Here is a 17,331-nt window from a genome sequence, read left to right as displayed (position 1 = left end):
GTACATTCTGTTCCAGCTGCTTAGAATGTCTTCTCATGGGCAAATGACTTTTTAGTCATGAAGACTCAATGAAAACCTTTCTTTAATTCTATTAGTTTATTCCAACCGAACACTTTGTAAGAATCATTGTGCTGAAACTTATCTCTTTATAATCCAATATTTTATTGTTTATACTTGTTTTCCAATTTTATTCAGTTCTTTGAGGACAGGAACAATGTCTTTTTCACTTTTCCATCACCAGTACCTATAATAATGGTGTCCAGCACTTAGGAGGTCAAAAATGTCATTGGATAAAATAATCATTTATTTAGCGTGTAAGTGAATGAAAGATCTGATCAGTTAAGTATGTTCAAACCACTTACTGACATTATGCCATCAAACTAACAATACTTGGCACCATTGGAATGTTTCTTTTTCAAGCCTGGGATCACACATAGAAGGAAAGCAATAATAGAGACTGTAGTCAGGCTGAATTTTGAAGCAGCGGTGGAGGTTACTGGTAGATGTACAAGCAGTAAAATTTAAAGATTTAGGTATGTAATGGCAGTCCTAAATGAAAGCCTCTGTCCCAGTCTAAAAGGTCCTATTAAGACAAGTAAATAAAAAGGAGCTAGGATTTGGCTTTTAATTGTACCTTTATCACTCACTGCACCTACTGCATCTGTTAAGCTTGATAAATATTAATTAAATAATAAATTTAAGCAAAAAAGTATAAGACTTGTACACTGAAGAGTACAAATCATTGCTGAAAGAAATTAGAGACCTAAATAAATAGAAAGGCATCCATTGATCATGGATTGGAAAACTTAATACTATTAAAATGGCAGTACTCCCTAAATTAATAATATAGATTTAATGTAATCTCTATCAAAATTCCAAAAGCCTTTTCTTTCAGAAATGGGAAAGCTGATCTTAAAATTCATAGAGAACTGCAAAAGACCCAGGGTAGTCAAAATAATCTTAAAAACAAGAACAAAGTTAGAGGAGTTAGACTTTCCAATTTCAAAACTTACTGCCAAACTACCATAATCAAAACAGTTGGTAGTGGTACAGGATAGGCGTATCAATCAATAGAATACAATTGAGAGTCCAAAAGTAAACCTATGCATCTCTGGTCAACCAAATAGCATTGTAATTCATTACTTTATTCATGTATTCAATAAGAAATTATTTGAGGAGTAGCTTGTTCTAGCCACTGCATTTAAATCATGGATAAATGTATAGACAGATGAGTAGATGATGGATAAATGGAGAGAAAGATAGATGGATTGATGATTGACTGAATTAATCAGTTACCTACTCAAAATCACAGGGTTAATAACGTTGTAGAGCTTTACTCACACTTAGTTATGTGTCATTCTTTTCCCTACTCCATTTGGCCTCCCCAAATACTTGATCTGACCAATGCAGAAAGACTCCTATCTTTAAATGCTTGAGTGTATTTTTACAAGGCATTTTCTAAAGATACTATCTCACTCTGTTTGACATCTTCTTCATACTCCACACTTGACCACTCACTCAATAACTTTTTTTTCTTTCCCAGCTGAAGTCAGTGTAGTTTAATAACAGGGACAATTTCTTAAATTCTCTGTTTCCTTATTATTACTATGTATGATATATGTTTATTATTTTCAAATGTGGGGAGGCATTTCAACATTTAAGAAAATCTTGTAGTAAAACCTTTAAAGATATTAGTATCTCACTACAATTTGGATTTTGGTGTGCTGGATGTTCCCAGTTGGAGATATCCTGAAATAAGAGAATCTATGGATAGAGCAGAGGAAAAAAATATATTTGGGGACTGTTTAAATACTGCTTTAAAACAATTGTAAAAGTGTTTAAATTGATTTAGCTGACCCAGTGTTTTCATTGCAGAGAGAAAAGGGAGAAGGAGCCAAAACTTTCAAGTAAAACATAAGGGGACTGATCCTAACAATCAGATGGGAGTGAGTTGTTCTCTTTTTGGAGGACCATTAACTCTTTCCAGTCACTAGAGTGTCATTTAGTGCATTGAAGCTGACAGGTAATAAACACAATTTGAGCGCAAGGAGTGGTGGTTCCCTAGTGATTGGCAAGCCCTGGCTGGTTTCCAGGACTGTGGAAGCTCAGAGAAGAGGGGCAGGCAAGCCTGATCCCAGCTCTGTCAGAGAAGTTCTCTCCATGTGACTGGTGGGCAGATCTTCTCCGCCCATGTGAAAGCCAGTTCTGCATATTTATAAGGTTCGCATATGATGACTTGAGGCTGGTCAGTATTACAAAAGGAAGATAAAAATATGAAAGTTTTCCATTACAATCAGTTTTTGTTTAAAAACAAAAGCTTTGGCACCATTCAGTTCCCATTGTCTTTTGTTATTTATTTCATTCATTCATTCATTCATTCATTTTTTTATTCAACAAACGTACTTTGAGTATTTACTATGTGAAGGTGCTGTGCTAGAACTCTTTTGGGAATGTGAAGATGAATATTTCAAGGTCCCTTTATTCAAAGGGTTTTAACTTTAGTTGTAACAATAAGCCAATATACCAAAAGCTAAAATAGAAAGAAATATGTATAGATAGCTTACATGGCAGGATTCCAGGCATTGTTCCCAAGTAGAGACGGGAATCATGGAACTGCTAAAAAGAGACACATTGATAAGAAGCAGAAGTAACTGTCTCTCTAAGCAAGGCAAAAAGATGGGACTTGCTGAGAAGTATCAAGTTGGCATTATAGAGAAAAGGAGAAAACTGTTCCCTTCTTACCTTTAGAAAGCTATGACATCTCAGGGGCTGACATCAAAATAACCTAGAAAACCAAACATTTTAGTCATATGTGGCATTTTGTCTACAAGAACAAGAGATGATGGCCTCAGCTTAGACCCTAGAAAAGAGTGACAGGGGAAGGAATGCAGCTCCTCCAGACATGTGATAGGAGTGGAAACAAATCTACAAAAAGAAGATTTAATAGCATAGGTTATTTTCAAACCTTTGTGAAAATTCTGGATCATAATTTTTTGCATGTTATTTTGAAACAACAATTCATTTTTCATTCCAAAAACATCCCATATCCCCAGGAGGCAGTAAAGGAGGTAATTAAGCCAACATGGCAAAACTCCATTAAATAATTATCTGAGGGGGTTAATGGAATAACATACTGAGATGGCTGCTACATTTGTAGGAGACACACAAAAACAATGTGGTAAGGACGAAGGGTCTTGCATCTCAAAGACTGGGGCCAGGGTGCAGAAAATCTCACTTCTGTTACCAGCATGTCTGTTTCACTGTCTCCAGCCCTAATGTTACTTATTCTCTCCTTTATTTTCAGAAAATGTTTGGAAAAGTGGCTGCAATATCTACCAACATTGGAACATAACATTTATAGGAATCACCACAGAGAGCTAGGTTGGACACCAGTTTTACAAATGCTTTTTCCCCATTATGGGGCTTTGGAGGATCTGAGATTCTTTTCTTTTCCTTCTTCCTGGTAATGGAGTTCCTGTGTAGCGTTAGATGAATCACAAAAGCTCCATTTTCTTTTTCTCAGGATTCGTAGTTGCACAGTACTGTCAATACCTTACAGTCATGTAGAAAAACTTAATGTACCAAGAGAACTTTGATGGTCTTATATTAAAGGCCTATATATAGGAGGGGAATAAAAGGATTATCAGCAATTATCCATCTAACCTAAATTAAGTATTTGAAAAAAATTGGCATATTAAAATACCGTTTGGAGAAGTTGTATTTGTGTTTCCAAAGTATTGTTTATACTATTTATTTTCCCTGTTGCTGAATATGTCATTATAAAAATCATTCTTAGTTGTGAGCCATTCCTAGGGGAAAATTAATTCAGTATATCATCAGAGGGGTTTATTTTGTTGTTACAGCTAAGAGTGTCAATAAAGACTTTACAGAGGAGTTGGCATTGAGCTGGGTCCGTAAGGATGAGTGACAGACAGAGGAAAAGGCATGTGTGAAGAGCCAGAGATATGACAAGGTCTGGAACGTTTGAGGAATGACAGGTTCAAAATTGCTGAGATTTGTGGGTAAATGGCAAGAGATTGGAGCTTGGAAATACAAAGTAGATTGATAACCAATATTGCAAGTCTTGCGTGCATCGCTAATACACCGAGGCACGCAAGACTTGTAAAATAAAATAAGTTACCTTTATTTTACAGGTAACTGACATACTGAAGAAGTTTATTTAGGTGCGTGATCAGGTTTTAATTTGAAAATCTTAAGTATAGTGCCAGGAAAATGGGTGGATTGAAATGCCCACTCAAGAAAGAAGTTAGGAGGCTTGTGCTGTAATCAGGGAGGATATCATGATGTTCCTGGGAACTAGAAAAGAGAAAGTCTAGAGATATTTCCAAAACCCAAAACTGACCAGATTGGGTGACCTTTTGAATATGGAAGTGGAAAGATGCCAACTTTGAGATGTAATGCAAAGATCACTCGGTTCATTGCTACAATTTCCACCAAATTCTCTTGTTGAGATATGAAAATGTTAATAAAAGCAAAAGACACATACGGCTCATGTCTGTTGCCAACAGAATATCAACAAACAACACAGTTGGACCAGATGTAAAATCAACTGGAAATAAATCTAGGGAGCCAGTTGTGACTGTTATCATATTTTCCTAGTTCTCTTTCTTTTTTTCACACATCTGTCATTCTGTGCTGTTGTTAAAGAAAACAAAACAACACAGAACAACAACAAAAAGAAAAAAATAGGAGACAGACACAGATTTGAATAGGGTAGAAGCCAGTTCAATTTTTGCCTTTTCAAACAAGTTCCATAATTGAAAACACTTTCATCCTAACAAAGTGAAGCATTTCAAAGTTATTCCCATAATCTTCCAAAAAACCAATTCACTCAATTTCTCCCATTACTATAAAGAAGAAACGGCATTTTAGGGGGAGCAGGTACAGAGAACATTACACTCGCTTCTCTTATAGCCTCACTTTTACTTGACTTTATATATCTAGGAAAAATATTTTTTCTTCCAGCCTAAATATTTGTTCATTGCTCTCTGCTTTTAAATTTGCTTTCATATTTTTCAAAATTTTTGTTAAAACCCCATGAGAGGGCAGGTAGATGCCCCTTTCCCAAGGCTAAGAGGAGAACAGTGAAGAGAAGTGACTGACATCATGTAACAACTTAGACTTGGAAGGAGAATTTAGCTCTGCAGACTTCTAGACCCTGTGGCTTTTAAACAACAACACCCGAGTTGAAAAAATTAGTGTACACTTTTCAGTAAATGAGCCCATTTAAATCTACTAACATTTGGTTTATTTGAATGGCAAGAGAACCAGAGGATGAATTTTGCTTATCCTTCTTTCTCTAAGTGTTGATTGGATCATAGAAACATTTCAACGCCGTCTCCATCAGGAAGGTGTCTGGGGCTTATAACAATGCTTCCTAAACTTTCCTGCCAAAAATTACTAATGGCATTGAAGAATCATGTTATTTCCTTGACCTAATAAGGAGGTGGATGAATTGACCATTTATAAGACAAACACTTTTTTTTTGGTTTTTATTTTAATTTTCAAAATCTATGAGGGGCTTCCCTGGTGGCGCAGTGGTTGAGAGTCCGCCTGCTGATGCAGGGGACACGGGTTCATGCCCCGGTCCGGGAAGATCCCACATGCCGCGGAGCGGCTGGGCACGTGAGCCATGGCCGCTGAGCCTGCGTGTCCGGGGCCTGTGCTCCGCAACGGGAGAGGCCACAACAGTGAGAGGCCCGTGTACCGCAAAAAAAAAAAAAAAAAACTATGAGAATTTGAATTCTACCCTATCATCTACTTATACTTATTTAAGTATTCAAATAGTAGGTTTCACTAGACTTTGGATAAAATTTAAGCTCCAGGGACATATATTATTCTATAGCTTCACCTGTTCCTTGAGAAACGCAAGATTTCTCATCTTGTGGTACATAAACTCCAGTTTGGAAATAATAATAATGTTCTGCTGCACTGCAGTGTTTGGTAAACTACTCAAAAGCAGTGGGGATCTGGTAAACACTGCCCAGCCAATGCTGTGTTAACCTGCCCAGGTTAACCTGCTTATACAATTATATTTCTGGCATTCAGGCTACGATTTAACCCACTTACAAAGAGATAAATTGATTATAACACTCTTTACTGACACTCCATGAAACAAAGTAAACAAACAGAATTTTTTTAAAAAAGAATCCCTCCATAAAAAGCAGAAAATGAAAACGAAGTAAGAGAAACATAACAGCCCTTCAGTGGTTGCCTAATACCTGAAGAAAATTGTATAGACCCACTAGCTCATACCTCAACACATCCTCCTGTTCATCATCACCTTCAGGAACTCGATGAGGAGTAAAGTCCTGTGTAGTGAGCACTGTTGAACAGTTGATAAACTATCTTAGAACATGATGTTATTGGTTCATGTTTATAAGTGGCTCCTACCTTAAAGCACTCAAGACCCAATTCCCTTGATTAAGTAGCAATGGCAGTCTTGAGTCTAGAACTCAATATGGTGCCAGATTGTATCCCATGTAACTCTGGGTGATGTGACTGGGGCTTAGCATTCAACCACACTAACATTTTTTAAATGTACTGAATTTTCCACTTTTGTTTTTAGTAGCACAAAAATAGAGATTCCTGAAAGTACAGAAATTATAAGTATGGTGATTGCTGGTGATTAATTGGTCTTTTTAACCTAAGATATGTAGATAAGCTAGATTGTGATTGAATTTGGCTTCAAAAGGGGTAGCTGGGTACTTTTATTTTGGAATCTGATGACTCTTTTTCTGGCCTTTGAAAAATATATACAGTGGTGACTCTCTTTTAGAGCTCTAGTTTGCTGATAAAGAAACTGGATAAGTCTTAAGCTCAGATATCTCAGTATTTGAAGGTGATAGTCTGCTTCACAAGGGACATCTATTTTTCATTTTAAAGTGAGATAGAGAAGGAGTACTTGTGTAGACCTGGAGTTCTCAAACTACGGCCTGTGGGCTTCCCTGGTGGCGCAGTGGTTGAGAGTCCGCCTGCCGATGCAGGGGACACAGGTTCGTGCCCCGGTCTGGGAGGATCCCACATGCCGCGGAGCGGCTGGGCCCGTGGGCCATGGCCGCTGAGCCTGCGCGTCCGGAGCCTGTGCTCCGCAACGGGAGAGGCCACAACGGTGAGAGACCCGCGTACCACAAAAACAAACAATAAAACTACGGCCTGTGCACCAAACCTGCCCACCGCCTTCTTTTAATATGGTCTGTGAGTTTAAGATGTTTTTTACATTTTTAAATGATTGGAACAGACCAAAAGAAGCATAATACTTTGTGACATGTAAAAATTATATAAAATTCAAAATTCTGTGTTACTAACCATGTTTTCTTGGAACAGTCACTCCCAGTCATTCACGTGTTGTCTGCACCTGCTTTGGCTACCTTGATAGAGTTGACAATTGTGACAGAAACCATATGGTTGACAAAGCCTAGAGTATTTACTCCTTAGCCCTTTTCAGAAAAAGTTGACCCCTGATGAATAGTGATCAGAGAGGAATGGAAAGGGTGTGCGAGGCCTTCAAATTGTGAAGACTTCGGAGTAGAATTCACAAGATCCTTTTATTTGCAGAAATAGCTTTTAAATGGAACATAACCGTGGTCTCCTGAGCAGGTCCAGTCCTTTAACAGGTTTCCAAAGGCCCTTGTCAGTAAGAGCAGAGAACCTTCTCTTCTGATGTAGCTGAAAGTTCTATATTTGACAGGTGTTTTTCCTTCCCCTCTCTCCACACCATGGATTTAGTGCATTATTTGTCTTCTCAGCATCTAAATATAGATGCAAAACACAAAAATACACAGCCTAGCAATAGGCAGCTTTCTCGAAAGAGGTGCGAGTACGGAGTACATAGGAAACCTCAATTTAGCTTCCACAGCTGTCTCTATCAAAAATGATGCCCCAGGCATCAAATCTGACAGTTGTTGTGTCTGACATGGCTATTTTTATCCGTGCACATGCAACAAGAATATGCCACTGCTATGGCACACGAGGAGTTGTGCCATTATGGCTCGTGCTGGAAAATAAGTTTGGTTTAATGAACCTTTGAAACATTGTCAGAATTGGATACACCAAAGGCAAGGTATTACTATGGCCATAGGACATTCCATTAATTAATTGGGGGGAAGATAACCAAACTAAGGGAAGCAATCAGTCACAATGACTGTTTGATTCCATGTAGATCAAAATTTTTAAATAGCTTTTCTACTTCTAATCATGTTATCCATTCAACTTTTACTTCTCAGTCTGTGGAGCAGTTGTGGGGGAAATGGTCTAGGTGGATATAGTTTCATGGAGTGAGTAGAACTCTTACTATATACCTTGAGGAATGTTTAAAGATATTGATCTAGAATAGAGGATTCCAGGAAAAAAAACATGCGTACCGTCGGCACCGAAAGGAGGTAGATGTAGTTAGAGGGTAATAAGGCAACTTGACTCTGGTTCAAAGCTAGTTTGTCAAGAGAACTAGAAGCAAATATTAGATAAAAAGTATGAAGTCAGGTAATAGAAGGCCTGGAAAGTCATTAGAGGAACTCAGACATGTTTGAAATTATAATAGGAAATCATGGTATATATCTGAGCAAAAGTGACATCTGATAAAAGCACTGTTTTAAGTGAGCAGGGTAAGAAGGGACAGAGCACAGAACATTAAAGATGAGAGGGAAGCCTAACATTTGGGAGGACTAACATTTGGCAATCACAGATGATCATGTTTTCTGTATTACATATATTATCTAAGCATAGGAATTACCAGCAACAGCATAAAACCCACTACTGAGTGACTTAAGAAACTCATATTCACCCCATGACAACACTGGGTCAAGTTTGAGTCTGAATGTCCCTGATTCCCCATGTAAGTCTGGATGCTCAAGTCCTTACCTACCCACCCTCATCTCTTTCCCCTTTCTTCTGGCTCCACATCAGTAAACATCGTTCTGACTAAGCTCTTCCTTCTTACCCTCTTCTCTTCACACTTCTGCAATCAGCAGCAGTGTTTTAAAGAACGTATTAGTCTGGGGCTTCACTGGTGGCGCAGTGGTTGAGAGTCCGCCTGCCAATGCAGGGGACACGGGTTCGTGCCCCGGTCCGGGAAGATCCCACATGCCGCGGAGCGGCTGGGCCCGTGAGCCATGGCCGCTGAGCCTGCGCGTCCGGAGCCTGTGCTCCGCAACGGGAGAGGCCACAACAGTGAGAGGCCCCTGTTCCGCGAAAAAAAAAAAAAAAAAGAATGTATTAGTCTGCGCTCTGTTTTGAGTTATGATCTGGTTGGCTTTTGAAGTAACCCAGGAAGCCTTGGAATCGTGGGCTACTTTGATTGTAATTAGGGTTAAGTAAAGGCTCAGTTCTATGGACATTTCAGAGGCACATCCAGGAAAATTTGCAGACAGATGAGACTTAAAACATGGAGGAAAAATGAAAGTGTGAGATGAAGCAAAAAAAAAAGTTTGGAAAGGCTCACTGTAAATTTGAGGTTCCATGCGCAGAAAAGCTGGGATATATGGGATACAAAGTTTACCTGTCAGGAAGAGAAAAAGAGTAGTTTATTTGGGGGCACTCTTTTTTGAAGTGACAGGAGGAGACTATCCAAATGGAGATGCCCCATCTAAAATAACTAGGTCTGGAGTCAGAGGGAAGGGTGGGATTTATCCACTTGGCGGATACCCATTTTGGGGGTTATTAACTTGGTGACAATGGTTGAAACCACAATTAGATGAGGATTTTAAAGCAGAGAACACTGAAGGGGAGCGATATCTAGAAAATGGAGACAGGAAAAAGTAAAAGCAATCAAGAAGGAAAAAGAAAGGGAGTGATCAAAAATGTAGTGAGCAATTTCAAAGACAGTGTTTATTGATTTACGTGATATAGATTGATAGATGAATAGCAAGATACAGATATAGATATTTTGTTTGATTGTTTTCAAAATATAGAACTAAATATATTGTAGCTCAAGGATGCCATTTGTGGCTTCCCTCTTGATGTTTGTATTTTTTTCAAACACTGGCAGGTTACTCTGATGACGAGAGTTTCTAATTTTTTAAACGCTTACCAAGGAGAAAGTAGTAATAGCTTATATTAATATGTTCCTACCCAATTTAAATTCTTTTAAATTTATTTTATAGCTTTTAGTATACATAATAGTTTCATCAGATAGATGTTATAGTCACCATTTTACAAATGAGGGAAATGAGATTAAGAAATGTGAATATGGGGATAAATATTTTCCAGATGCTCAGATTCAATCTTCAAATCAAAGGTGAGAACACTATATACACACACACACACCAGCCAGGGATATTTTCAAGACTTACTAATGAAACTTCTACAAGTTACTTGCTATTAAATAATCCTCCTAATAATTCTGTTTGCAAAGTTACTCATGTATGTACAGATACCTGATGTTTTTCTCTGAAATGGACTAAGTCCATTTTCAACATGTTACATAAAGGTATGCCTGTGTCCTTGTGTAGTTATTGTAGCTAAGTCACTCTTTGGCCAGTTCCATGATTTTATTGCCTAGCCTTTTTATTTTTTGTGTTCAGCATTATAATGGCCCCGAGATATCTGTATGCGGTATACATCTGAAAGTTAAATTGCCATCTTTCTTATCTTTTATTTTTTTGCCCTTCTTTGAACAAAAGGTTTATTTTATGGTCAAATCAATTAGAAATCTTTGAGTATGGAACTGTTATCTCACTGACATGAACATAAAAGATATTATGGAAATATTCACTGATTCTATTATAGCTGCTTAGAGAACAGAAATTAGTTTTGAACTGTAATGAATATTTTTTGTAAGCATGTGCTAACAGTGGTTTTCATTAGTTTAAGAATATGGATTGAATTTGACCTATTTTAGAAGTACATTTTTATCTAATGGAGTTCTGTTTCTGCCTTTGTTCGTTTTGTAAGAGATATTTTTTGTGAATGAAAACATTTATTTTTTTCTTTGTTCACATATGTGTATGTGTATTTGTAATGTTCACCCAAGGAATTGACAAAAATGTAAAAGAAGTGTAACTTTGAAATATACATTATAAAAGCTTAGAGTTGAAATTGGTTTTGGAGCGTATGTTGTTCAAATAGCTTACTTTACAAATGAGACTACTGAGATGTGGAATAAGAGGGAGAATGCGTTCATAAAAACAGGAGCCAGGCTGGGACACAATAACTTCTAATTTCCATCCAAGCACTATTTTTCATTAAAACATAATTCTTGACCATTTTAGTGGTCATTCCCACCCTACAGAGATACTTAGAAACGTAGATTCTTTTCCAGCCTTTTTTTTTCCTCATTATGTTGGTATACAAAGAATTTTCTCTTTCTAGATGGAGTTCATAATCAACTCTTTAGTCTGTCTCCTCTTTCACTTTGATTTGTGGTATTTTGGATATAGGTCAAATAAGATAGATTGAATGAGAACACTGAACTTGTTTTACAAAGTGAGTTGTTGAATCAACATAGTAACTTAATTCCCTCCAGTATGGGTCTGTTCCCTTATCTGATTGCTGTCAAGTTAATTAGAATGTATCCTTTTATTTGCTTTTTGGTTATCTTACCAGATCTTTATTTTCTACTACGTGATTGAAGACTAAAGAAAAAAGAAAATTCTAGTATTATTCATTTACAGAATATGACCAATGAGAGCTGAATGTATTTGGGTTAGAATAAACCATTCTTTCACAATGTAATGAGATAGATTGTGCCTTCTGTAGATAAACTACATTTGAAAAGTTAACTTTCAATGGTTAAGGGTTTCATGTTGCCTCTGATAATACCAAATTAAATAATTTGGACAGAACTTACAGCTAAAGTAAATTTTAAAGAGTGAGAACATACTAATTAAAAATGTCAAAAAAATAATATAAGCAATACTAGATAAAATGAATAATAATAGTAAATAAAAACATAGTAATAATTGCCAGATTTAGACCCAAAAGAGGATATCAGTCCAACATTTTAAGGATTATTTTTTCTCTGTTGGTATTGGGGATTTCAAGTCAGCTGGTCTTTTGAGTTTAAGGGACCCCAGGACAGAGGGGAGGGCCTTAAGTTTGGTGGCATGGTAAATTACCTCAGTTTTATTAGGACTGTAGTATCAGAGTGAAGCAGAAGTAAACTAAGCCTTGAAAAAGTTTTAGACCAGCTTTGCAGTGGTCAGAAAAATTTCAATTATGAATTTGGATTAAGATGATCTAGAAATTACCATGACCAATGTACCTTATAAAACCATAGGACATCATTTCTGGAGGATTACAATATCATCTTTGTTCTCAAATTATTTATATAAATAATTTTTCAAACACAATATCCAAAATATAATAATAAAGATAACCAGAATGTGAGTAGACAAGACCACATGATTAAGAACCAGATGGAATAACAGAAAATATGAAGAAATCTACTGATTCCAGATATTAGAATTATTAGACACAGACTGTAAGATAACTATAATTCTCACATTCTAGGAGATAAATGACAAGATTGAAACTTATGACAGGGACTAAAATATTAAAAGTGATCTAGCAAATTAAAAAAAAAACAAATTCAAAAACTGAAAAATACAATAAATAAAATGTAGAATTCAATGGCTTGGTTTAACATCTGAAGAGAGAATTAATTAACTAGAAAAAAAGTCAGAAAAAAAAATGAATGAAACATAGAGAGATGAAAAACACAGAGAATGTAGGAGCATAGAGCATAAAAGGGGAACATCTAAGATAGTTAGTTGGAGTCTCAAAAGGAGAGGGAAGAAAAAATGGGAAAGAAGAAGGATTATGTATAAAAATTTCCCTAAACTAATGAAAGACTTCTACCCAGTAAACCCCTGGGAGTATAAAAATAATTCATATCTGAGGTATCACAGTAAAAATATAGAATATCAAATATCTTGCAAGCAGCTAATGGAAAAAAATCACATGACTTTTGAAAGAAGCAAAACTTAGATTAACAGCTGATTTCTCAAAAGAAACAGTGAACACTAGTGAGAGGGGAGCTTCAATATATTGAAAGAAAATAAATCCTGAGCATGAACTTTATATTCATTAAAATATGCTTTAGGAATAAAGTTGAAATAAGTACATTTTTACATAAATCCATACTGAAATACTTTGTCACCAGCATATTTACACTAAAGAGTATTTTTCAGGCAGAGAAAAAAATTTTCTGAATGGAACACTGGAGAACCAGGAAGAAATAAAGAATAATATTTTACCTTTTTATTTGGTTCATTATTCTCATATTCTAATTCATAGTCTAAATATTAACTACTTTATTTGGCTACATAGAATATGTGTTTATTGATCTCATAGACTATGCTTTATTATCTAAAAACAATTAGCAAATTTCAACAAATGTGTAAAGTGTTTATCATTCAACAAATCAATTTATATTTCTTATAAAAATATAGATAACATATCAAATTCATATGGGTAGCTGTATAACAGCACTTGCTTCAGCAGTCAGTTTTTACTTTGCCAGAATATCACATGTTCTTACTTTAAAAATTTCTTGAAAAGAATTTGAATGACCAAAATATAAAGTTTAATAATTTTATGAAATTTACATTCTATAGTTTGGGTCTTCAAAGGGTGACATAAATTGCATCTCTATATACAAAGTGATAATAGACATAAATATTATTTGAGGGGATGGAAATCACTTTTCATTTTTGAGTAGCCAAGGCAGGGGTCCTCAACCCCTGGGCTGTGGACCGGTAATGGTCCATGGCCTGTTAGGAACTGGGCCTCATGGCAGGAGGTGAGTGGCAGGCGAGTGAGCAAAGCTTCATCTGTATTTACAACCACTCCCCATGGCTCACACTACCACCTGAGCTCCGCCTCCTGTCCAATTAGCAGTGGCATTAGATTCTCATAAGAGTGCGAACCCTACTGTGAACTGTGTATGCAAGGGATCTAGGTTATGAGCTCCGTATGAGAATCTAATGCCTGATGATCTGAGGTGGAGCTGAGGCGGTGATGCTAGCAGTGGGAGCGGCTGCAAATACAGATTATCATTAGGAGAGAGGTTTGACTGCACAGAGACTATAATAAACCAATTGCTCGCAGACTCATATCAAAAACCTATCAGTGAGTGGCAAGTGACAATTAAGCTGAATCTTACAGAGTAGACTGGACATAAGCAACACACTTGGGGTGTCACTGTCTCCCAGCAGCCCCAGATGGGGCCATCTAGTTGTAGGAAAACAAGCTCAGGGCTCCCACTGATTCTACATTATGGTGAGTTGTATAATTATTTTATATTACAATGTAATAATAATAGAATAAAGTGCCCAATAAATGTAATGTGTTTGAATCATCCTAAAACCATTTCCCCCTACCCCCGGTCCATGGAAAAATTGTCTTCCACGAAACCGGTCCCTGGTGCCAAAAATGCTGGGGACCGCTGGCCTAAGGAATGGAAGTTCTAAGGTAGAATAAATTTATATCAATTTGAACAACTAAAAATCAAATAATTTAGGAGATTCAAATTTTATGTGAATTAAAAATATCAAAAAATATTTAACCTGATTGTTGCCCATTGAGTAAACACAACAAAGTATAGGCATGCCATGTTTTAAATTTTTTAATCATGTCTCTTTTTCTCTGTGGATATAGCCTTTAAATGACTACTTTGGAATAAATTGATTGAAAATATGAATACCCCAAATGAAAATCAATCAGTTTGGCTTTTAGGTCAAACAGTATGTTAAGGCTAAAAAATAATATCTAGAAGCTGTTATTGGTTATTTTGTTGATAGAAATAAATAGACACACGCAATTTATGTATATATATTTGAGACATGCCAAAGATTATTTGTTGTTTATCTAAAATTCAGTCCTAACTAGGAAACCTGTATTTTATCTGGTAACCCTATTCTTCAGTCTTATGAAATCCCTGGAACTGATTTGATAAAGCTTACCCTTAACGATTAGCAGCCTCTGGACAACTGTACCAAATTTGACTGAAGTACAATTGCATTTGCCCAGAACTCTTTGTATTTCTGCAGAGACATCAGAACATTTCAGATATATGTACTGACTCTGATTTCATTTGTCTAAGTAGATGAATCCTTGGTATTGAACTTGTCTCCATCAGTGTGACAGTACTTCTCTCTAATTTAGTTTACAGTCCCCCTCCCACTCCTAAGGAAAACAAATGTTTAAACAGAATAAACATGAAGGTAATCCAGGTCATCTTATTTTAATAAGAACTTACAGGTCAAATTTTTGTAAAAATATTTCCCTCAACTGACCATTTCCTCTCTTCCCTAATTCATTAATTTGACTTGACTTCTGGAGACATAGAAGAATTGGAGAAAGAAATGACCTTTTATGTGAGAACACAGTGGCAGCATTATTTTATTAGCTGCATCTGTCCCTTACTAATACTACAATTTTGTTATTTTGTTTTTCATTCCCATAAAATAGCTTAATAGAGTCTAATAAAGAGACATCACTAAAAAGGATCAAGAAGTATAGGCCACATCTAAGTGACCACCCAATTACTTTGTCATTACCATTTGCCTCAAGTCAGTACTATTAACACCTGAAAAAAATCTGTACTACTTGGAATTTTTGGTTTAATTAAACTCAACACTCTATTATGAACCAAAGCTTCCACATTTAAGTTATAGATTTCCACAGTCCCACTAGCTGGGACTAGTGTCAAGATAGTTGTTAATATTTAGGCAGATTTTCTTAGGGATCCATTATAACGGCTGAAGAAGAAGAGTGATGATGCTGCTGATGCTTTATTTTGATATTGGATGCTAACGCCACGAAGTTGCGTATTAACACCACTAGGGGTTTAGTACTGTCTAAGCTCTTGAAATATATTTTCTTTATCCTCATTAAAGTGGTGCAAAGTTAGGGATTATTACCTATGATTTTAAAAATGAGGAGGTGAAACTTTACAAAGCTAAGCATCTCAGCCAGATTCATAACTGTGATTATATGCCCTAAGTCACCATCTGACTGAAAATACTAAAGAATTATTCATGTTGGTATAAGTTAACTGGATAAAGTCACTATCTGTACTAGTGCTCCTGGCTTCTATTTATGTGTTTGTTGTACATTTTTCAATGTTAGGTTTATAATCCTCTACATAGTTATGCAGCATTTAGGAAAATATGTGTTTAAGTAAGTAAAGTAACACGACTAATGGCTAATAAATGTTCCCAAACAAAGGGCCTGAATAAAGATTATTCCTAATTTGCATATGAATTGGTTGCATGCAAATAAATGTTCCTAAGGCACTTGAAGATCATTTGTCCTTTAGAGTAGGTTAACCATCCCTTCATGTTTCTCTTACATTACCTAGTTCACATTGTCTTCTTTGATGATACAAAGGTAACATCTAGAGAACACTGGAGCAGCATCCCAACGCTCTAGAGCTGCTTGTTCCTCACAGTGCAGCCTTGGGCTTCCTGGTGAATCTTATCCCTTCTTGAGACTTCTATTATCTCACCTGAAAAATGAAATAATTTTCTTAAAGTAAGTGTTTCTAAAACTATGTTGACTTTTGTTTAATGCAGTTTTAGGAAAAAAGCAACATATAAAACAGATTAAAGCAGACTGCTTTGAGGGAGGTATAGATGGGGAAGCCTTGACCTTAAGGTCCCCTGGGAGGCCCTCCACACACACACACACACACACACACACACACACACACACACACACACAGTCAGAAAAATTATGTCAAATGGAATTCAATAGACAAGGAAGACTTTATTCATAACTGTTTCAATAGGAGTCAAGACTATTGCAATAGGGAAGAGAGATTGAACTCTACTCTCCTGAAAAAAAAAAGGTGGGAGAATTTTTAATCACTGGGGCAAGCTAGTTGCAAAGTACTGGGGCACATTAGCCATTAGTGAGGAGGTTGGTCCATGTGATTAGGCCATCAGTGTTTGCTAATTGGTGCTCATTGCAGTTTACTGATACTGGGTTCCTCCCCTCCCACAGAGACTATGAGAGGACCCTTATCTTCATGATTCTGTTTCAGAGGGATGGCTTGCAGTTTCTTGAGTAAAACATCCACACGTTGTAGAAGATACACATCTCTAAGGGACAAAGAAAGAATTTACAATTGCAAGTTTTCTAAAGAAAAAGCTCTAAGATATAGGAAATTAGGGGCCTTTAGTCAGGGAGAAAGCTGTCTAAAGCTGAGTCAAGTTGAGGGAAATCTTAAGGCTGTCTTGGTCAACACACACATATACGCACCACACACACACCACAGTACAGTGGACAAACATTCAGCCTTGATGTTCTCTAAGAATTCTTCCACTGCCAACAACCTAAGAGCCTGTGAGTCCTCATCCACTTAACATA

The sequence above is a fragment of the Pseudorca crassidens genome, chromosome 7 (assembly GCF_039906515.1).
Source record: "Pseudorca crassidens isolate mPseCra1 chromosome 7, mPseCra1.hap1, whole genome shotgun sequence".
Lineage (NCBI taxonomy): Eukaryota > Metazoa > Chordata > Mammalia > Artiodactyla > Delphinidae > Pseudorca > Pseudorca crassidens.
Note: the sequence above shows the minus strand (reverse complement) of the source record.